The sequence below is a fragment of the Entelurus aequoreus genome, linkage group LG15 (assembly GCF_033978785.1).
Source record: "Entelurus aequoreus isolate RoL-2023_Sb linkage group LG15, RoL_Eaeq_v1.1, whole genome shotgun sequence".
In the NCBI taxonomy this organism is placed as follows: domain Eukaryota; kingdom Metazoa; phylum Chordata; class Actinopteri; order Syngnathiformes; family Syngnathidae; genus Entelurus; species Entelurus aequoreus.
The window spans coordinates 16,343,527-16,368,526 of NC_084745.1; the positions used below are offsets into that span (position 1 = coordinate 16,343,527).

At 34.4% G+C, this 25,000-nt stretch overlaps 1 protein-coding gene across 2 annotated transcripts in view; it reads left to right on the forward strand.

Moving 5' to 3' along the window:
- The window catches only part of LOC133629862 (cadherin-18), a 278,024-nt gene that overhangs the window by 53,892 nt on the left and 199,132 nt on the right, over positions 1-25,000 (forward strand). Inside the window, exon 1 of one of the 2 annotated variants that reach the window (XM_062020907.1) lies at positions 62-182. The exons of the other annotated variant lie outside the window; for it this stretch is intronic. The gene's annotated coding sequence lies outside the window, so the exon portion shown is untranslated. Of the gene's footprint in view, positions 1-61; positions 183-25,000 lie in introns of those variants that run through there. 2 annotated transcript variants of the gene reach the window in all.

Here is a 25,000-nt window from a genome sequence, read left to right on the forward strand (position 1 = left end):
CGTACATGCTGGGAGTCTTTAGTGCTGCTGGCCTAATTAGCTTCCCAGCTAATCTGTGTTTTAGGAGCCTGCTCTCTTGCTCCAGATTAGCCACCTTTTTCTGTTCTCAAAGAGCTTGATTCATCGCCTCATTTTCCACCGAGCAACCGATGCTATTTTCTTCATTTACTTGATCACGTGATGTAAGTTTTTCCCATTACCCGGTATTTTCTGGAACCTTTTTTCAATTTCCGGGAAATATTGTAACATATTTCATTGAAACAACATGCTTTTTAACAAAGTTTATTCAATGTTGGGTTCTAACGCTGATTTGATCATTGAATTTTGGTCATTGTCCAACCAATATTCCACAACACAAATATAACATTGAAACAACATGCTTTTTGACAACATTTGTTCAATGTTGGTTCTAACGTTGATTTGATCATTGAATTTTGGTCATTTTCCAACCAATGTTTAACAACACAAATACAACGTTGTAACAACATGCTTTTTGACTATGTTTATTCAATGTTGGGTTCTAATGTTGATTTGACCATTGAATTTTGGTAATTTTCCAACTCAAAATTCTAATACACAAATATAACGTTCAAAGAACATGCTTTTGACGACGTTTATTCAATGTTGGGTTCTAACGCTGATTTGATCATTGAATTTTGGTCATTGTCCAACCAATATTCCACAACACAAATATAACATTGAAACAACATGCTTTTTGACAACATTTGTTCAATTTTGGGTTCCAACGTTGATTTGATCATTGAATTTTGGTCATTTTCCAACCAATGTTTAACAACACAAATACAACGTTGTAACAACATGCTTTTTGACTACGTTTATTCAATGTTGGGTTCTAATGTTGATTTGACCATTGAATTTTGGTAATGTTCCAACCAAAATTCTAATACACAAATATAACGTTCAAAGAACATGCTTTTTGACGACGTTTATTCAATGTTGGGTTCTGACGCTGATTTGATCATCGGATTTTGGTTATTTTCCAACCAATATTCTAATACACAAATATAACGTTGAAAGAACATGCTTTTTGACGACGTTCATTAAATGTTGGGTTCTAACGTTGATTTAATCATTGAATTTTGGTCATTTTCCAACCAATGTTTTACAACACAAATGCAACATTGTAACAACATGCTTTTTGACAACATTTATTCAATGTTGGGTTCTAACGTTGATTTGATCATTGAATTTTGGTCATTTTTCCAACCAATGTTTTACAACACAAATACAACGTTGAAACAACATGCTTTTTGACAACGTTTATTCAATGTTGGGGTTCTAACGCTGATTTGATCATCGAATTTTGGTAATTTTCCAACCAAAATTCTAATACACAAATATAACATTCAAAGAACATGCTTTTTGATGACGTATATTCAATGTTGGGTTCTGACGCTGATTTGATCATCGAATTTTGGTTATTTTCCAACCAATATTCTACAACACAAATATAACGTTGAAAGAACATGCTTTTTGACGACGTTCATTAAATGTTGGGTTCTAACGTTGATTTAATCATTGAATTTTGGTCATTTTCCAACCAATGTTTTACAACACAAAATCAACGTTGTAACAACATGCTTTTTGACAACATTTATTCAATGTTGGGTTCTAACGTTGATTTGATCATTGAATTTTGGTCATTTTCCAACCAATGTTTTACAACACAAATACAACGTTGAAACAACATGCTTTTTGACAACGTTTATTCAATGTTGGGTTCTAACGCTGATTTGATCATCGAATTTTGGTAATTTTCCAACCAAAATTCTAATACACAAATATAACGTTCAAAGAACATGCTTTTTGACGACGTTTATTCAATGTTGGGTTCTGACGCTGATTTGATCATCGAATTTTGGTTATTTTCCAACCAATATTCTAATACACAAATATAACGTTGAAAGAACATGCTTTTTGACGACATTCATTAAATGTTGGGTTCTAAAGTTAATTTAATCATTGAATTTTGGTCATTTTCCAACCAATGTTTTACAACACAAATGCAACGTTGTAACAACATGCTTTTTGACAATGTTTATTCAATGTTGGGTTCTAACGCTGATTTGATCATTGAATTTTGGTCATTGTCCAACAAATATTCCACAACACAAATATAACATTGAAACAACATGCTTTTTGACAACATTTGTTCAATTTTGGGTTCCAGCGTTGATTTGATCATTGAATTTTGGTCATTTTCCAACCAATGTTTAACAACACAAATACAACGTTGTAACAACATGCTTTTTGACTATGTTTATTCAATGTTGGGTTCTAATGTTGATTTGACCATTGAATTTTGGTAATTTTCCAACCAAAATTCTAATACACAAATATAACGTTCAAAGAACATGCTTTTTGACGACGTTTATTCAATGTTGGGTTCTGACGCTGATTTGATCATCGAATTTTGGTTATTTTCCAACCAATATTCTAATACACAAATATAACGTTGAAAGAACATGCTTTTTGACGACGTTCATTAAATGTTGGGTTCTAACGCTGATTTAATCATTGAATTTTGGTCATTTTCCAACCAATGTTTTACAACACAAATGCAACGTTGTAACAACATGCTTTTTGACTACGTTTATTCAATGTTGGGTTCTAATGTTGATTTGACCATTGAATTTTGGTAATTTTCCAACCAAAATTCTAATACACAAATATGACGTTCAAAGAACATGCTTTTTGACGACGTTTATTCAATGTTGGGTTCTGACGCTGATTTGATCATCGAATTTTGGTTATTTTCCAACCAATATTCTAATACACAAATATAACGTTGTAAGAACATGCTTTTTGACGACGTTCATTAAATGTTGGGTTCTAACGTTGATTTAATCATTGAATTTTGGTCATTTTCCAACCAATGTTTTACAACACAAATGCAACGTTGTAACAACATGCTTTTTGACTACGTTTATTCAATGTTGGGTTCTAATGTTGATTTGACCATTGAATTTTGGTAATGTTCCAACCAAAATTCTAATACACAAATATAACGTTCAAAGAACATGCTTTTTGATGATGTTTATTCAATGTTGGGTTCTGACGCTGATTTGATCATCGGATGTTGGTTATTTTCCAACCAATATTCTAATACACAAATATAACGTTGAAAGAACATGCTTTTTGACGACGTTCATTAAATGTTGGGTTCTAACGTTGATTTAATCATTGAATTTTGGTCATTTTCCAACCAATGTTTTACAACACAAATGCAACGTTGTAACAACATGCTTTTTGACAACATTTATTCAATGTTGGGTTCTAACGTTGATTTGATCATTGAATTTTGGTCATTTTCCAACCAATGGTTTACAATACAAATACAACGTTGAAACAACATGCTTTTTGACAACGTTTATTCAATGTTGGGTTCTAATGTTGATTTGACCATTGAATTTTGGTAATTTTCCAACCAAAATTCTAATACACAAATATAACGTTCAAAGAACATGCTTTTTGACGACGTTTATTCAATGTTGGGTTCTGACGCTGATTTGATCATCGAATTTTGGTTATTTTCCAACCAATATTCTAATACACAAATATAACGTTGAAAGAACATGCTTTTTGACGACGTTTATTAAATGTTGGGTTCTAACGTTGATTTAATCATTGAATTTTGGTCATTTTCCAACCAATGTTTTACAACACAAATGCAACGTTGTAACAACATGCTTTTTGACAACATTTATTCAATGTTGGGTTCTAACGTTGATTTGATCATTGAATTTTGGTAATTTTCCAACCAAAATTCTAATACACAAATATAACGTTCAAAGAACATGCTTTTTGACGACGTTTATTCAATGTTGGGTTCTGACGCTGATTTGATCATCAAATTTTGGTTATTTTCCAACCAAAATTCTAATACACAAATATAACGTTGAAAGAACATACTTTTTGACGACGTTCATTAAATGTTGGGTTCTAACGTTGATTTAATCATTGAATTTTGGTCATTTTCCAACCAATGTTTTACAACACAAATGCAACGTTGTAACAACATGCTTTTTGACAACATTTATTCAATGTTGGGTTCTAACGTTGATTTGATCATTGAATTTTGGTCATTTTCCAACCAATGTTTTACAACACAAATACAACGTTGAAACAACATGCTTTTTGACAACGTTTATTCAATGTTGGGTTCTAACGCTGATTTGATCATCGAATTTTGGTAATTTTCCAACCAAAATTCTAATACACAAAAACAACGTTCAAAGAACATGCTTTTTGATGACGTATATTCAATGTTGGGTTCTGACGCTGATTTGATCATCGAATTTTGGTTATTTTCCAACCAATATTCTACAACACAAATATAACGTTGAAAGAACATGCTTTTTGACGACGTTCATTAAATGTTGGGTTCTAACGTTGATTTAATCATTGAATTTTGGTCATTTTCCAACCAATGTTTTACAACACAAATGCAACGTTGTAACAACATGCTTTTTGACAACGTTTATTCAATGTTGGGTTCTAACGCTGATTTGATCATTGAATTTTGGTCATCTTCCAACCAATGTTTTACAATACAAATACAACGTTGAAACAACATGCTTTTTGACAACGTTTATTCAATGTTGGGTTCTAACGCTGATTTGATCATCGAATTTTGGTAATTTTCCAACCAAAATTCTAATACACAAATATAACGTTCAAAGAACATGCTTTTTGATGACGTATATTCAATGTTGGGTTCTGACGCTGATTTGATCATCGAATTTTGGTTATTTTCCAACCAATATTCTACAACACAAATATAACGTTGAAAGAACATGCTTTTTGACGACGTTCATTAAATGTTGGATTCTAACGTTGATTTAATCATTGAATTTTGGTCATTTTCCAACCAATGTTTTACAACACAAATGCAACGTTGTAACAACATGCTTTTTGACAACGTTTATTCAACGTTGGGTTCTAACGCTGATTTGATCATTGAATTTTGGTCATTTTCCAACAAATATTCCGCAACACAAATATAACGTTGTAACAACATGCTTTTTGACAACATTTGTTCAATTTTGGGTTCCAACGTTGATTTGATCATTGAAATTTGGTCATTTTCCAACCAATATTCTACAACACAAATATAACATTGAAACAACATGCTTATAGACAATGTTTATTCAATGTTGGTTTCTATTGTTGAATTGATCTTTAAATTTTGGTCATTCTCCAACCAATATTGTACAACACAAATACAATGTTGAAACAACATGCTTTTTGACAACGTTTATTCAATGTTGGGTTGTAATGATGATTTGACCATTGCATTTTTTATCATTTTCTAAACAATATTCTGCAACACAAATATAACGTTGAAACAACATGCTTTTTGACGAAGTTTACTCAATGTCAGGTTTTGATGTTGGTTTGACCGTTGAATTTTGGTCATTTTCCAATCAATATTCTACAACACAAATATAACATTGAAACAACATGCTTTTTTGACGACTTTTATTAAGGGTTGGGTTCTAACATTGATTTGATCATTGAATTTTGGTCATTTTCCAACCAATATACTACAACACAAATATAACGTTGAAACAATATGCTTTTTGACGACGTTTATTCAATGTCAGGTTGTGACGTTGGTTTGACCGTTGAATTTTGGTCGTTTTCCAACCAATATTCTACAACACAAATGCAACATAGAAACAACATGCTTTTTGACAACGTTTCATCAATGTTGGGTTCTAACGTTGATTTGATCATTGAATTTTGGTCATTTTCTAACCAATATTCTACAACACAAATATAACATTGAAACAACATGCTTATAGACAATGTTTATTCAATGTTGGTTTCTAACGTTGATTTGATCTTTAAATTTTGGTCATTCTCCAACCAATATTCTACAACACAAATACAACGTTGAAACAACATGCTTTTTGACGACGTTTATTCAATGTCAGGTTGTGACGTTGGTTTGACAGTTGAATTTTGGTCAATTTAAAACCAATACTATACAACACAAATATAACATTGAAACAACATGCTTTTTTGACGACGTTTATTCAGGGTTGGGTTCTAACGTTGATTTGATCATTGAATGTTGGTCATTTTCCAACCAATATTCTACAACACAAATATAACATTGAAACAACATGCTTTTTGACAATGTTTATTCAATGTTGGGTTCTAACGTTGATATGACTATTGAATTTTGGTCGTTTTCCAACCAATATTCTACAACACAAATACAACATTGAAACAACATGCTTTTTGACGACGTTTAATCAATGTTGGGTTCTAATGTTGATTTGATCATTGAATTTTGGTCATTTTCCAACCAATATTCTACAACACAAATACAACATTAAAACAACATTGAAACAACATGCTTTTTGACGACGTTTAATCAATGTTGGGTTCTAACGTTGATTTGATCATTGAATTTTGGTCATTTTCCAACCAATATTCTAATACACAAACATAACGTTGAAACAACATGCTTTCTGACAACGATTATTCACTGTTGGGTTCTAACGTTGACTTGATCATTGAATTTTTGTTATTTTCCAACCAACATTCTACAACACAAATATAACATTGAAACATCATGCTTTTTGACAACTTTTATTTCATGTTGGTTTCTAACGTTGATTTGATCACTGAATTTTGGTTATTTTCCAACCAATATTTTACAACGCAAATATAACGTTGAAACAACACGCTTTTTGACAACGTTTATTCAACGTTGGGTTCTAACGTTGATTTGATCATTGAATTTTGGTCATTTTCCAACCAATATTCCACAACACAAATACAACGTTGAAACAACATGTTTTTTGACGACGTTTATTCAATATTGGGTTCTCACGCTAATTTGATCACCGAATTTTGGTAATTGTCCAACCAATATTCTAATACACAAATATAACGTTGAAAGAACATGCTTTTTGACAACGTTTATTCAATGTTGGGTTCTAATGTTGATTTGATCATCGAATTTTGGTCGTTTTCCAACCAATATTCTACAACACAAATACAACGATGTAACAACATGCTTTTTGACAACGTTTAATCAATGTTGGGTTCTAACGCTGATTTTTTCATTGAATTTTGGTTATTTTCCAACCAATATTTTACAACGCAAATATAACGTTGAAACAACATGCTTTTTGACAACGTTTATTCAACGTTGGGTTCTAACGTTGATTTGATCATTGAATTTTTGTCATTTTCCAACCAATATTCCACAACACAAATACAACGTTGAAACAACATGCTTTTTGACGACGTTTATTCAATGTCAGGTTGTGACGTTGGTTTGACAGTTGAATTTTGGTCAATTTAAAACCAATACTATACAACACAAATATAACATTGAAACAACATGCTTTTTTGACGACGTTTATTCAGTGTTGGGTTCTAACGTTGATTTGATCATTGAATGTTGGTCATTTTCCAACCAATATTCTACAACACAAATATAACATTGAAACAACATGCTTTTTGACAACGTTTATTCAATGTTGGGTTCTAACGTTGATTTGACTATTGAATTTTGGTCGTTTTCCAACCAATATTCTACAACACAAATACAACATTGAAAGAACATGCTTTTTGACGACGTTTAATCAATGTTGGGTTCTAACGTTGATTTGATCATTGAATTTTGGTCATTTTCCAACCAATATTCCACAACACAAATACAACATTAAAACAACATTGAAACAACATGCTTTGTGACGACGTTTAATCAATGTCGGGTTCTAACGTTGATTTGATCATTGAATTTTGGTCATTTTCCAACCAATATTCTAATACACAAACATAACGTTGAAACAACATGCTTTCTGACAACGATTATTCACTGTTGGGTTCTAACGTTGACTTGATCATTGAATTTTGGTTATTTTCCAACCAACATTCTACAACACAAATATAACATTGAAACATCATGCTTTTTGACAACTTTTATTTCATGTTGGTTTCTAACGTTGATTTGATCACTGAATTTTGGTTATTTTCCAACCAATATTTTACAACGCAAATATAACGTTGAAACAACACGCTTTTTGACAACGTTTATTCAACGTTGGGTTCTAACGTTGATTTGATCATTGAATTTTGGTCATTTTCCAACCAATATTCCACAACACAAATACAACGTTGAAACAACATTTTTTTTGACGACGTTTATTCAATATTGGGTTCTCACGCTAATTTGATCACCGAATTTTGGTAATTGTCCAACCAATATTCTAATACACAAATATAACGTTGAAAGAACATGCTTTTTGACAACGTTTATTCAATGTTGGGTTCTAATGTTGATTTGATCATCGAATTTTGGTCGTTTTCCAAACAATATTCTACAACAAAAATACAACGATGTAACAACATGCTTTTTGACAACGTTTAATCAATGTTGGGTTCTAACGCTGATTTTTTCATTGAATTTTGGTTATTTTCCAACCAATATTTTACAACGCAAATATAACGTTGAAACAACATGCTTTTTGACAACGTTTATTCAACGTTGGGTTCTAACGTTGATTTGATCATTTAATTTTTGTCATTTTCCAACCAATATTCCACAACACAAATACAACGTTGAAACAACATGCTTTTTGACAACGATTTTTCAATGTTGGGTTCTAACGTTAATTTGATCATTGAATGTTGGTTATTTTCCAACCATTAAGGGAATAAGCGGTAGAAAATGGATGGATATTCTACAACACAAATATAACATTGAAACAACATGCTTTTTGACAACGTTTATTTCATGTTGGTTTCTAACGTTGATTTGATCATTGAATTTTGGTCATTTTCTAACTTATATTCCACAACACAAATACAACGTTGAAACAACATGCTTTTTGATGACGTTTAATCAATGTTGTTCGTTTAATTCCGCACAAGGAATTCCCTCCTCCTTTCAAAGCTGGTCTGGGTTTTTTTGAGGACTCGCATAGAGTTGGCAAGATGGACAAAACTTGTCAAAATGGAAAAGAACACAGAAAAGGCACCCACGTTGAAGCGCTGAGAAGTGACGAGTAGTGTACTGCACAGCAAGTGACGTGGAGGGCTACGCCCCCACATTAATGCTGCGCCCTGATTTTTGCCTGCAGGCGTGATACAAAATGAATGAGTGAATGAAGTGTTCGTACGTAGAGACATGGTTTGCTTACAGAGGCGTTGGTCTAAAACAAACGTGTAAAACTCAAGGCCCGGGGGCCAAATCTGGCCCGCCTCATTATTTTATGTGGCCCGCGAAAGCCTGGAAATAATATGTGTTAATAAAATGCTTAATCTTTTCTGACTAAATATATTTTCCCTTTCCCTTTTGACATTAAAAACCATGTACTGCATGCAATTGCATATATTTTAAAATTAAATATTATCAAAATCAAAATATTATATTATGTATTCCAAAAATATTTTTTGTTAAAATAAAGATAAATACTGTACTTATATATCTGCTTGACTTATGATTTCAAAACAAATTATCAATCAAATTGTAGATAATTTATAGATTTTACAGTTAAATTCCGCCGACTGAGTTTTTTACCGTAAAATCAACTTTGGTACAGTTTTTTCCCATGTACAGCAAGAAACTAAAACAATCTAAAAAAATTAAAAAAAACATTAAAACAACAAGATTTTACGGTAAAAAAAATAATGAAAAAATAGCAGCTTTGTTGCTTGAATTTTACCGCTAAAAACAGTGGTATGGTTTCTACATTCCATTACATGTATTCCATTTTTTATATGCTGTACAAAAAAAACACTGCTTTTACTAGTGACTGGGCTGACAGTTTTTAAAGTAAAATTGTATTTTTTTTTTTTGCAGCTTAAGTCAAAAAATATATTGTTAATGTAATATATATATATATATATATATATATATATATATATATATATATATATATATATATATATATATATATATATATATATATATATATATATATATATATATATATATATATATATATATGTACACATGTATATTACTCATTGTTAAAATCGGCTTTCTGAGGGCAACCATAACTGTGATGTGGCCCTCAATGAAAACGAGTTTGACACCCCTGGTCTAAAAGTTTGAAAATCAAAAAGTTTGCAAATAGAGAAGTTAGTAAATCAAGGTTCCACTATAATCATGATAATAAATTAAATTGTGTATTTTATTGCTAAACTAAAAAGCTAGCTAACTATTGCTACCTTTGTGATTTTTTTCCCCCCCATTGTTATTGTTCCACTCTTACACTTCTGTCTAAACATCAATCAGTCCGCCCTGAGCGGCTGTGAGAAGACTTCCATTAGGCTTTGTGGGCACCAACTTTCATCCCAGCAGGGGCTACAGTTTGTGCAACTCGGAAGAGTGGAACAACAGCATGACGGCGCACAAGGCAAACAGCTGGATGTGAGCGAAAGTCAAGCACAATTTAGTCAGACGTGTTTTTCCACCTTTAAATATGCAACTGTGGAATATTTGTCAGTGTTCCAACTAGGGTTGTACGGTATGCCGGTACTAATACCGTAGCGCGGCACTAATGAATTAAAAACGGTACTATACTGCCTCTGAAAAAAAAAAAACATTTTACAGACATTACGGCACCTTGTCGTCACGTCGTGACATTCCTAGTAATACGAGCAGAGGCGTAAGTTCGGCAACGCACACGTACGGAGTACTTACAAGCAGACACAGTGTGTAGACAGAAAAGGAAGAACGGACGCATTTTGACCTAAAAACTAACGATAAAGGTGAAGTTATAACACTGAAACGCCCTCGGGAAGAGGTGCTTTAAGACATGGCTAGCTAGATAGCGGCTAAAGTCTGCAGTGTTTTAGCTACTTCTAAATCACTAATCCTGGTCTCCATGGCGACAAATAAAGTAAGTTTCTTACAAGTATCATCCCTGCAGGACGAGGAATAGCAAAACATGCTTCACTACACGCCGTAGCTCACCGGCGTCACAATGTAAACAAACGCCATTGGTGGATCTACACCTGACATCCACTGTAATGATACCAAGTACAGGAGCATATCTAGTCGGTACTACTATGATTACATCGATATTTTTTGGCATGACAACATCTTCTTTCGTTCTTTGAAAATGTATATGATGTTTATAAACTCAGGAAATATGTCCCTGGACACATGAGGACTTTGAATATGACCAATGTACCAACTCAGTGGCCTAGTGGTTAGAGTGTCCGCCCTGAGATTGGTAGGTTGTGAGTTCAAACCCCGGCCGAGTCATACCAAAGACTATAAAAATGGGACCCATTACCTCCCTGCTTGACACTCAGCATCAAGGGTTGGAATTGGGGGTTAAATCACCGATAATGATTCCCGGGCGCGGCCACCGCTGCTGATCACTGCTCCCCTCACCTTCCTGGGGGTGATCAAGGGTGATGGGTCAAATGCAGAGAATAATTTCGCCACACCTAATGTGTGTGTGTGACAATCATTGGTACTTTTACTTTAACTTTTTTATGATCCTGTAACTATTGGTATCAGATTGATACCCAAATTTGTGGTATCATCCAAAACTAACGAAAAGTATCAAACAACAGAAGAATAAGTGATTATTACATTTTAACAGAAGTGTAGATAGAACATGTTAAAAGAGAAAGTAAGCAGATATTAACAGTAAATGAACAAGTAGATTAATATTTCATTTTCTACCACTTGTCCTTAATAATTTTGACAAAATAATAGAATGGAAAATGACACAATATGTTACTGCATATGTCAGCAGACTACATTAGGAGCCTTTGTTTGCTTACTTACTAATAAAAGACAAGTTGTCTTGTATGTTCACTATTTTATCTAAGGTCAAACTTGCAATAAGCAACATATGTTTAATGTACCCTAAGATATTTTTGTCAAAATAAAGCCAATAATGCCATTTTTTGTGGTGCCCTTTATTTAGAAAAGTACCGAAAAATATCAAAATACATTTTGGTACTGATACCAGTACCAAAATATTGGTATCGGGACAACACTAAGTCAGCAGCCAAATTAGGAGCATTTGTGTGCTTACTTACTACTAAAAGACAAATTGTCTAGTACGGGGGTCAGCAACCCGCGGCTCTAGAGCCGCATGCGGCTCTTTAGCGCCGCCCTAGTGGCTCTCTGGAGATTTTTCAAAGATGTATGAAGAATGGAAAAAGATGAGGGGAAAAAAAAAAAATCGATTTTTTTGTTTAGTATGGTTTGTGTAGGAGGACAAACATGACACAAACCTCCCTAATTGTTATAAATCACACTGTTTATATTAAACATGCTTCACTGATTCGAGTATTTGGCAAGCGCCGTTTTGTCCTAGTAATTTTGGCGGTCCTTGAACTCACCGTATAGTTTGTTTACATGTATAACTTTCTCCGACTTTCTAGGACGTGTTTTATGCCACTTCTTTTTCTGTCTCATTTTGTCCACCACACTTTTAACGTCGTGCATGAGTACACAAAGGTGAGTTTTGTTGATGTTATTGACTTGTGTGGAGTGCTAATCAGACATATTTGGTCACTGCATGACTGCAAGCTAATCGATGCTAACATGCTATTTAGGCTAGCTATATGTACATATTGCATCATTATGCCTCATTTGTAGCTATATCTGAGCTCATTTAGTTTCCTTTAGGTCATCTTAATTCAATTTATATCTCATGACACATGTAATATGGCTTTTAATTTTTTGCGGCTCCAGACAGATTTGTTTTTGTATTTTTGGTCCAATATGGCTCTTTCAACATTTTGGGTTGCCGACCCCTGGTCTAGTATGTTCACTATTTTATTTAAGACCAAAAATTGGTCTTTGATTGCAATGAGGAACATAAGTTTAATGTATCATAAGATTTTCTGTTAAAATAAAGCCAATATTTTTTTGTGATCCCCTTTATTTTGAAAAGTATTGAAAAAAAAAATGTTGGTACCGGTACCAACATATTGGTATCGGGACAACCCCGACATCCGCAGAAGCAAGTCTTAGTGGACTCCAGGAGAGTGACTTTTGACCCCGCGTCGGTCATTCATACGGCACATGACGCGGGTACGAGACCGAGCGGGCGGGGGGCTTTTAAGTGGCTCCGATGTTTGTCCACTCTGAACAGCGAAGCGCGTACCGTGCTGTGCTCGCTGCCGTGGTTCAGCGACATGTGGGCTATGCTTTCGTATGGCATCAGTGGTCGCCCAGCATGCGGCGGCGCGTTCGCCGTTAGAGGCCGCAACAGGACGCTGGTCCCCCCCCCCCCCCGAAGCAGGACTGAAGCCTGTTTCCGTCTTTTATTGGCCGTCACAGGTGGTGGGCCCCCCACTAAGTACTGCTGCCTCGGTCCAATTGAAGTTGTTTACATGACTTTAAAGTCCTATTTGCATGAATAAAACAGCAGACTAGAGAGTAGAAACTGTGCTTTTTTTGGGGGTGTTTGACAGCGACGCCCCGGCCACAAGCTGGACGCAGCAAAACAACAACCAAAAACACTCCATGACATTGAAAAAAAAATGTTTGCAGTCCAGGATTCTCTCGAGACGCGAGTAGTTCAATTATTGAACATCATCCTGATCGGGTCTCCTGAGAGAAACAGTTGGAGGTTTCTGCAAAACCGAGGAAACACATATATGCTCCCTTCAGGTGCACCAAGCCCAAAATAGAGCGTTGTGATGTTACAACCGGGGTCATGCTGTGAGCAGAATTTTGTTAAACCTGCTCCCACTTTGACGCATTTTATGTTGCAGAACTTACTTCAAAAATATGGCAGTAGGAATTGGGGGGGGAAAAAACTACTATTGGGAATAAGGAATATTTTTTTTTTTTTTTTTTTTTACAGAATAAAATAAATCAACTTTATTCATAAAGCACATTTAAAATGTACCACAGGGGTAGCCAAAGCATATAGACAGATTTCCTGCCCCTCGCCCAACCCGCTTACCCACACACTCTTACCACATTCATCCACACAGGAAAGCAAAATTCGTTAAGAGAAATAAAAACAAACAAGTGAAATAAGTGATTGAAATAGCATACATCAACAAAATAAAGAAATGCATTTTTTTTTATAAAATATATAAGTTAATTCAATTTAGAAATAAATAAAAATAAAATAATAAAATCAAAGATATAATAATAAAATGAAATATTACCTTTAAAAAAATATATGAGGACTACTTGGATCAAGACATTATAGCAGATCTGGGCAAAAATAAGGCCTGGTTAAGCTTTTCAATCTTGCCTGCCGGACATTCCCAATTCATTTTTTTCGATCTTTAAGATGGAAACTGTACACTGCAAAAACTGAAATCTAAGTAAGATGAAGTATCTCAAATAAGGGTGATATTTGCTGATTTTCTGTCTGATAAGATAATTCTTTGCACTAAGCAGATTTTATGTTAGAGTGTTTTACTTGTTTTAAGTGTTTTGGTCCTAAATGATCTCAGTAAGATATTACCGCTTGTTGCTGAGATTTGATGACCTGTATTGAGTAAAACATGCTTGAAACTAGAATATCAACTGTTGCAAAGCTGTGTCATCAACACTCACGGGTATAAAACTGCTTTTTCAAAGTAATAATTTCTTATTTCAAGCATGAACAAAAAAATCATGACTTTGACACAATTGTGTCTCATAATTAAAAGAGATGACAGCCAAATGGACTTTGCGGTTTTATTTTCAATGAAACAAGAGAAAATACGTACTCATATTAGTACAGTCGGCACAGTACGGTAAACGGACAGTTAATATTTAAACATTTAACATGTGACATTTCAAACTATTTTGAACAGAGATTGTTCATGCACATTCAGGTAAATTATTCCAAATTACAATAAAAATTTTTTTGGCTGTATGTGTATATATATATATATATATATATATATATATATATATATATTAGAGATGCGCGGTTTGCGGACACAACCGCGGACTCCGCGGATAATCCGCGGGTCGGGCGGATGCATGACAAAAAAAATAGATTTGAAATAGATTCGGGCGGGTGGCGGTTGAACCAATTCAGAAAAAAAAAATACATAGTTAAATGTTGTTACCCACATACAAAAAACGAGCAGCACTCTTTGAAACAGGCAATTATTCATCAGGCACTGCTGCAGCTGCCACGCCAAATTTCTTGCCCCCTACAAAAGCCTCCCCCCCATTTACTTCCGGGGCTGCGTCCAATAAAGTCACAAAGTTGCCGGGGGTCCTTAACCGACTGTCCTGTTTCGCGCCTGTACAAAAAAAACCAATAATCGATTTCTTCAGATTCCAGCAGCTGTCAAAGACGAAGTATCCTTCCAGCGACGGGCAGTCAAAGCCGAAGTGCTATCGATCGCTGTCAATGACGTAAGAGGAAACATGACCACGGAAGTAAATGGGGGGGAGGGAAGGTTTTTGTAGGAGGAAGAAATTTGGCGTGACACAGCACACCACAACACAGCACAGAAGAAGAAGAAAAAAATAAAAAGATGGCAACGCCGGCTGCAAACGTGGTACGCGACAAACTAAAAAAGGGAATACTAAAGACCAGGGGAAAAAAATAACAATAATAGTCAACACTTTCTTAATGGAAATGACAATAATATTATAATAATGATAAATAATATTATCACGTATTAATATCTCTTAGCCTCTAATGCGTGGCCAAGAGTGCGTGGCACGCATTGAATGTCTCTGCTGCATTGGATCAGTCTCCTTTCTTTAATAGGAATGCTGTTACAGGGTGATTGTATTGACATACTGCGCCACCCTGTGGCAGCCACGGTGCCCTCACCTATAACATATCCCTGCGTCACGTGTGTTTACCTCTGTTGTACGTCCTACATGCAGCCTGAATACATGGTACTGAGACACAGCAGGACTCTTGTCATCTTTATAATGCACCGCACCATATAACAAATGCCTTGCATCGTCTATATTAGAGATATAACAACGGGTGGGTGGCGGGTGGCGGGCGGTTGTGGTTTTGATAAAATGTTAGTTCGGGTGGATGGCGGGTGGATGACGACTTTGGTGATGCGGTTGCGGATGAAATAATTGCCTATCCGCGCATCTCTAATATATATATATTCCTTGCGCACTAATTGACTGAAAGAGCACACACTTGGCGCGATGATGTCATGTTATTGATGGGAAAATGCATTTTTAGACAATATGATTTGACTGAGCGGCTAGTAGACCCCGAGAGTAACAAGCGGTTGCCTTTCCATTATGAAAAATAAACTAGTTTTTATTGTAAGTTTGATGGTTTCATGAAATGTAATGCCGGGCGCATATCATTATGTCAAGATAATGGCACTAGCATTTACTTAATTTCAGAATATTTTTCAACATATTGAGGAAAAAGGTCTCTTTTTTTCTATCAAGAAAAGTGCACTTGTTATTAGTCAATCAATCAATCAATCAATGTTTATTTATATAGCCCTAAATCACGAGAGTCTCAACGGGCTGCACAAGTGAGAATATACTTATTATAAAGGTATTTTTGGGTTCATTGAGCTTAGCTAATTTTACTTGTTTTGGAAAGTCTTGACAAGCCAAATTTTCTTGTTCTATTGGCAGATAATTTTCCTTAGTTCAAGTAAAATACCCCTAATTTTTGTATTTTTTTTTTCTTGTTTTTGAACACTGACTTTTTGCAGCATAGCTGCCATTATGATGTGCAGTGATGTTTTCAAATGACCGTAAGTCTTGAACTATACAAAGTATTCCAATGGTTGGAATCTGTGCTTTTGCATGTAGTTACTATGGTAATCTAAGTCACAGCAGCTCAGACGAGGCACCAAGCACACTGCAAAAAGTCAGTGTTCAAAAACAAGAAAAAAAAATACAAAAATTAGGGGTGTTTTTAAAAATTATCTGCCAATAGAACAAGAAAATTCGGCTTGTCAAGACTTTCCAAAACAAGTAAAATTAGCCAACATCAATGAACCCAAAAATACCTTAAAATAAGTATATTCTCACTAATAAGTGCACTTTTCTTGGTAGAAAAAAAAAGAGAACTTTTTGCTCAATATGTTGAAAAATATTCTTAAATTAAGCAAATGCTAGTGCCATTATCTTGACATAATGATAAGCGCTCTTTTTTTTTTTCATGCTTGAAGTAAGAAATTATTATTTTTAAAAAGTAGTTTTATACTTGTGAGTGTTAATGGCACAGCTTTGCAACAGTTGATATTCTAGTTTCAAGCATGTTTTACTCAATATAGGTCATAAAATCTCAGCAACGAGCTGTAATATCTTACTGAGATCATTTAGGACCAAAACCCTTAAAACAAGTAAAAGACTCTAACATAAAATCTGCTTAGTGAGAAGAATTATCTTATCAGACAGAAAATAAGCAAATCAATCAATCAATCAATCAATGTTTATTTATATAGCCCTAAATCACAAGTGTCTCAAAGGGCTGTACAAGCCACAACGACATCCTCGGTACAGAGCCCACATACGGGCAAGGAAAACTCACCCCAGTGGGACGTCAATGTGAATGACTATGAGAAACCTTGGAGAGGACCGCATATGTGGGTAACCCCCCAAATATCACTAGTATGGGTGGGGAGCGTTTCCACAGAGTGTTTCCAGAGCGGCCAGCCTGAAATGCGAGTGTCAGGGACAGACGCGGAAGGAATTTTTTACAACAAAGTTCTAAAGCTTAGTGATTTATCAGATGTATCAGATTGTAGGTGGGGTTTTTTTGGGGTTTTTTTACCCTTCGCATTTGTATTTGGCTGTTTTTGATACATTTTTTTTGCGTTTGGCTTGACTGTAAAATATGTCGATCGAGAGGGGGTGTGACGTTCATATGTTCTCAATATTCAGTGTTTTATCGTTCATAGTTAATATTGTAAATCCCACATTCTTTAAATTCATGTACATTGTGGGTGTGTCATTAAGTAAATAAAAGGAAAATTCTATTCTGTTTTTTCAGGCGGTCTGACATAATGTGTTCGGGGGACGGCGTGGCATGGTTGGGAGAGTGGCCGCGCCAGCAACCTGAGGGTTCCTGGTTCGATCCCCAGCTTCTACCAACATAGTCACGTCCGTTGTGTCCTTGAGCAAGACACTTCACCCTTGCTCCTGATGGGTCGTGGTTAGGGCCTTGCATGGCAGCTCCCGCCATCAGTGTGTGAATGTGTGTGTGAATGGGTGAACGTGGAAATAGTACACCCTAGAGTACCTTGAAGGTAGAAAAGCGCTATACAAGTATAACCCATTTACCATTTAGCATTCAGACATTATTGTGAGGTTTTGTATTAGTGTTCCTAAAAATCAGATATACCGGCCCCCAGACACATTTTCTTCTCTAAATGTGTCCCTCCGAGTCAGAATAATTGCCCAAGAGTACAATATGTAGATATTATAATTAAATGTGCAGGCCAAAGCAAACTTTAAGGTCAGAAGCTTGAATATAATTTCAGGAAAAGGGCACAACAATGACTAAAGTTCAAGAAAATTGTTATCGTAGAAATGTATGCACAATTTAAAAAAAAAAATTGTTTTAGGAAAAAGCTTGAGTACATTTTTGAACAATATAATTATAAAAGTAAAATAACATGGGTAGTAGCACGTTATATTTTAACGTAACAAATGTAATAAATTAATAAATAAATATAGCAAAGATTTTTCTGGTCTCCATGGTCTGGAAAATCCTTTACTCAATTATCATCAACAACTCACGATTCAACTCGATTCCGAACCTTGGTGCGACGATTCGGTTCAGATTCGATTCAACACAATTCTCGCAATTTATTTGGTATGTAAATGACAGATAAAACCTTTTCAAAAGAGGTAACTAAAGCTCCTCTCGGCTGCTAATGCACGATGTATACATGCAGCGAGAAGGCGCAGAGAAGGCCTAAAAACGTCTTTGAAAACATTTATTATTGGCTATTTTTAATTAATTTAGAACCAGAACAAATGAAAATTTGCGATTTTGATGTAAATAAAATTTTTTCGGCATCCCTGATAAACATGTATAAGACTCATTCGTGGCTAATATATTATTATATTTGTGCACAATAACAACACAAATAAATTAATCGGGATGCACAGTATTTACTGATTACTGGGGATGTCCGATAATATCGGACTGCCGATATTATCGGCCGATAAATGCTTTAAAATGTAATATCGGAAATTATCGGTATCGGTTTCAAAATTATCGGTATCGGTTTCAAAAAGACCAATTTATGACTTTTTAAAACGCCGCTGTGTACACGGACGTAGGGAGAAGTACAGAGCGCCAATAAACCTTAAAGGCCCAGTCACATAATATCTACGGCTTTTCACAAACACACGTGAATGCAAGCATACTTAGTCAACAGCCATACAGGCCACACTGAGGGTGGATGTATAAACAACTTTAACACTGTTACAAATATGCGCCACACTGTGAACCCACACCAAACAAGAATGACAAACACATTTCGGTAGAACATCCGCACCGTAACACAACATAAACACAACACAACAAATACCCAGAACCCCTTGCAGCACTAACTCTTCCGGGACGCTACAATATACACCCCCCTCTCACCCCTAACCCCCCCCCCCCCAACCCCGCCCACCTCAACCTGCATGTCCCAAATTCCAAGCTGCTGTTTTGAGGCATGTTAAAAAAAAATAATGCACTTTGTGACTTCAATAATAAATATGGCAGTGCCATGTTGGCATTTTTTTTCCACAACTTAAGTTGATTTATTTTGGAAAACCTTGTTACATTGTTTAATGCATCCAGCGGGGCATCACAACAAAATTAAGCATAATAATGTGTTAATTCCACGACTGTCTATATCGGTATCGGTTGATATCGGAATCGGTAATTAAAGAGTAGGACAATATCGGAATAGCGGATATCGGCAAAAAAAGCCATTATCGGACATCTCTACTGATTACTGATACAGATAACTTCCTATCAATCACCAAGTACCCATAAAATATTTATGAATATTATTTTGTTGAAATTTAGATGTTACTGTAGTTTGTGTCTTCGCGGCTGTCTTTGGGGCTTCTCATTTAGCAGCACGCCATGCTGGCATTTCAGGTGGCTAATTAGGTTTGATGTGTTGAAGCTCAATGTTTTCTTTCTTCCCTTCTTGTACAATGTTTGAAAAGTGTTTAGTGCAAACAACACATGAACTGTCTTCCAGTGAAACAGTGAAGAAGTTAAATACATTTGACGCCATGTTTGTTTATGAGCGGAGGGGCCGTTTACAGCTTGGCACAGGTAGTAGAACATAAGTGCTTTATTTGCTCGCCCAAATCCCCCTAAAGCAGCGGGGGGGGGGGGGGGGGGTACCACCATGAGGACCAACATGAAAACAAAGTAGCGTAGTAAGCTTAGGTATTCATTAAAAACAAGGCCAAGGTTTTATTTAACTTGCATATTTAATATTTTTGGCCACTGTGACATTACGCACAGTTTGAACAGTAACACTGTGTTCGAATATAGGAAAATAAAACACTGTACTTTAATCAAGTGATTCTTTGGCGTACCACAAGAGGGAGGAGGCGTACCACAGATTGAGAATCAATGAGTGTGTGAGCATTAATAAAAACATCAAAAAATTACTTTGAGGAAAATAAAAATATCAACATAATCACTCTAGTATCGCTCATATACTGATACTACCCTTGGTATCACTAAAGCATGTATTATCTTTGTTGTTTCAAGCTAGCTTAGTGGTTACCTTGGTTTTGAGCGCCTGTGCTCCTGGCTTGTCTTTTGTGCGTTACATGTTTCGCCTCATCCTCCAGTGATAATGGTACTTAATAAGAAGAAATTAATATAACAAATGCAGTTTATTTGAAGGCGCAGGTTTTATTTAACAAGTATATTTAATATTTTCGGCCATTGTAACATTACACCCAGTTTGAACAGTAACACGGTGTTTGAATATAGGAAAATAAAACACTGTACTTTAATCAAGTGATTCTTTGGCGTACCACAAAAGGGAGCAGGCGTACCACAGATTGAGAATCAGTGCCTAAAGAACAGTGCATTGTTTTTTTTCTTTAATCGGAGCTGTAATTCAATATTAACAGATGTTATTATTTATAATTGTGTTATATATTTTACATGCCCTATAAAATAAAAAATTACATTTTTGCTCTCCACGCAAAAACTTAATCACGGTATTTTGAAAAGAAATCTGATAAAAAAATCTAATATTAACTACTAGGAATTAAAATCGTGACAAAAATGCAAACCTATCTAAAGCACAGTATTAATTGTATTTTTTTTTCTATTATTTAATGTTGTCTGATTTTATTGTTTATATATATATATATATATTTTTATATATTTCAGATATTTATCATGCACTTATACCTGCAATAATTAAATAATGGGTTTCGGAAAAATATTGTACTATAAAAAATTACTATGAATTCCAATAATGACAAAAAATGCAAACAGAAGGAGCAATTTGTGCAAAATGAAAAACAGAGAAAATATTTAATTACTAGGAATTAAAATCCTGACAAAAATGCAAACCTATCTAAAGCACAGCATTAATTTTATTTTTTTTCTATTATTTAATGTTATTTGATTTTATTGTTTATATAATTTTTTTTAAATTTCAGATATTTATCATGCACTTATACCTGCAACAACTAAATAGTAGGTTTGGGAAAAATATTTTACTATAAAAAATTACTATGAATTCAAACAATGACAGAAAATGCTAACAGAAGGAGCAATTTGTGCAAAATGAAAAACAGAGAAAATATTTAAAAAATAAATGTAAATAAAGTCAATATTTACCTGTCTGTATACAAAGCCTGAATATTGAGTTGGGAATAATGTCACCGCACCATTAAACAAAAAAACAAATACAAATAAAAAAAATCAAAAATAACCACAAGACCACTTTAAATACACACAAAAAACGTTTTTTAAATACAGCAATATTTACTGTTGATGCAAAAACTGAAGACTGAAATTTAGGCAAAATGTGGCAAAAGTTATTTAAAAAAAAAAAAAAAAATTGACTTACATGAAACAAAAAATTAAATACAATTTAAATTTTAAAAAAAATAACCACAAGACCACTTTAAATACACACAAGCAATTTTTTAAAATACAGCAATTATTAATGTTGATGCAAAAACTGAAGACTGAAATTCAGGCAAAATCTGGCAAAAGGTATTTAAAAAAAAAAGTGACTTAAATGAAACAAAACAAAACAAAACAAAACAAACAAAAAAAACAACACAAGACCACTTTAAATACACACAAGCAATTTTTTAAAAATACAGCAATTTTTACTGTTGATGCAAAAACTGAAGACTGAAATTCAGGCAAAATCTGGCAAAAGCTATTTAAAAAAAAGGTTCTGGAAAGGAAACACAAAAGTTGACTTGTGGAACTTCTGTATAAAAAGTTTCTGTCTTACATTTAATATATGTCATCCCTGTTACGTAACGTTATGCAACCACCACGTTGGACCCGGCTGCTCCATCAAAGCCTCCCTGCACAATTTGTGTCCCCAAAAGCGGGAAGTCAAAGGAGCAACTTTGGCGTGCACGCCGCCGAGATGTCACGTGACCTCCGTACAAGAACGCTGATTTCATTGCTCCCCCGAACGTATTTTACTGAACAGCAACACCATCATCAGACAATTAGGCCACTGATTGAGGAGAGCCCCTCGGAGGCCCCGAAGAGAAACCACCGGAAAAGATATTCTCGCTGCAGCGCTCCGACACTCGGCCGGTAATTGTCTTATCAACGCTCGCCGCCTTGTGTCGGGAATCACATTAGTGGCGAAAAGCGGGATTTGGGTGTTACTTTACCTATGCAGATGACAATCTGCACCCAGATTACACGTGTTTGCTGGCTGTTTATCCTCGGCCGCTTTAAGCCGGCTGGAACTTGCAGCTGGCAGCAGAAATCAGCGATCATCAACAACAACAACAAGGAGAGCGGCACCTTCTTAATGCCGCTAACAAGTACGACGCCCACCGCAGGATTATCCGAGGCGTCGGAGATAAATTAAATCATCACATATGCATTATTTCTGCAGACAGAGGAGAATTGAGCCAGTATTTACCAGTGAGTTGCACGCGTGTTGCTCCACCATGAGACTGACTGGCTGCTTGGCAGTCGGCAGCCATTTTGGCATCAGGCCACTCAACACTTGACTTGCTGTTCAAGATGCAACGAGTATCTGAAAACAAATATATACAAACTATTTTTAAAAAAAATACTATAAATATAAATAATTAAATAATTAATATTTTTTTATATTTTATTTGTATTCAATGTATTTAAATGATGATAAAATATTTTCAAAAACCAAATACATAAAAACTATACTTATTAGGTGTGTCAAAAAAATAGATTTTCAAATGAAACGCGATTCTCACCTGAAACGATTCTTAATCTATTAAAAACAATGAAAAATCGATTTACATCTATATATATATATATATATATATATACAGTATATATATATATATATATATTTTTTTTTTAAATATATATATATATATATATATATATATGTGTATACACTTTTCTTTTTTTTTAATAGATTGAGAATCGTTTTACATATATATATATATATATATATATATATATATATATATATATATATATATATATATATATATATATATATATAAATTTAAATTGATTTTTCTTTTTTTTTATAGATTGAGAATTGTTTCAGGTGACTATATATGTATATATATATATATATATATATATATGTAACCCTTGAAGCTGGCTTCCCCTATCCCGGGTCCGTCTAGTCCTCGGTCTCCCTATGAAGTCTCTGCGTTGTGTATTGTATTTTTGTGTGCGTGAGAAGACGGAGAGAAAGACCAGGCAAGAAAGCATAGGATCTGGGTGGAGTCGTCTTTATCTCAAATCTTCACCTTTAGAAAAGACATGGAGTTGTCACAAAATACAAAATATGTCACACTATAACACTTTATATTTTAAAACACAATCAACTTCTCTCATCGTGACCAGTAATATACCCAGCAGGTAACGTGTGTGTGTGCGTGCGTGCGTGCGTGTGTGTGTGTGCGTGCGTGTAGACATAAACGACTGAGTGAGTGGATAATCATATGAAAAGAGCCAAAACATGTCCTAGCATAACATGCTTCTGGGATACCACACACACTGGCATAAAAACATAACAAAATCAACAGTCTCTTCACAATTTACAAAACCCCCACCTTAATATAACTCTTAGCCATCATATTTTGTGAATAAATCGGCTTAATAGTGCAAAACAATAACTTTTTTTCATCTTTTAACTGGGGAGCCTGGTCCCTTCCTGCTTACCTTTAGAAAAGACATGGAGTTGTGACCTAAGATGGCCACAACCAACGAAGAAGAACATTCACAGACAACAGTGAACAGACCACGAAGTGGCGCCCCCTGGAGGCTTCCGTAACAACTGTCTCAACCTTTTGAAAGAACCTCTGCAGACTCCCCACATCAGTTCACCTCCTTACATATATATATATATATATATATATATATATATATATATATATATATATATATATATATATATATATATATATATATATATATATATATATATGTATATATATATATATATATATGTATATATATATATATATATATATATATATATATATATATATATATATATATATATATGTATATATATATATATGTATATATATATATATATATATATATATATATATATATATATATATATATATATATATATATATATATATATATATATATATATTAGGGATGTCCGATAATGGCTTTTTGCCGATATCCGATATGCCGATATTGTCCAACTCTTTAATTACCGATACCGATATCAACCGATACCGATATCAACCGATGTATACAGTCGTGAATTAACACATTATTATGCCTAATTTGGACAACCAGGTATGGTGAAGATAAGGTACTTTTTAAAAAAATTAATCAAATAAAATAAGATAAATACATTAAAAACATTTTCTTGAATAAAAAAGAAAGTAAAACAATATAAAAACAGTTAT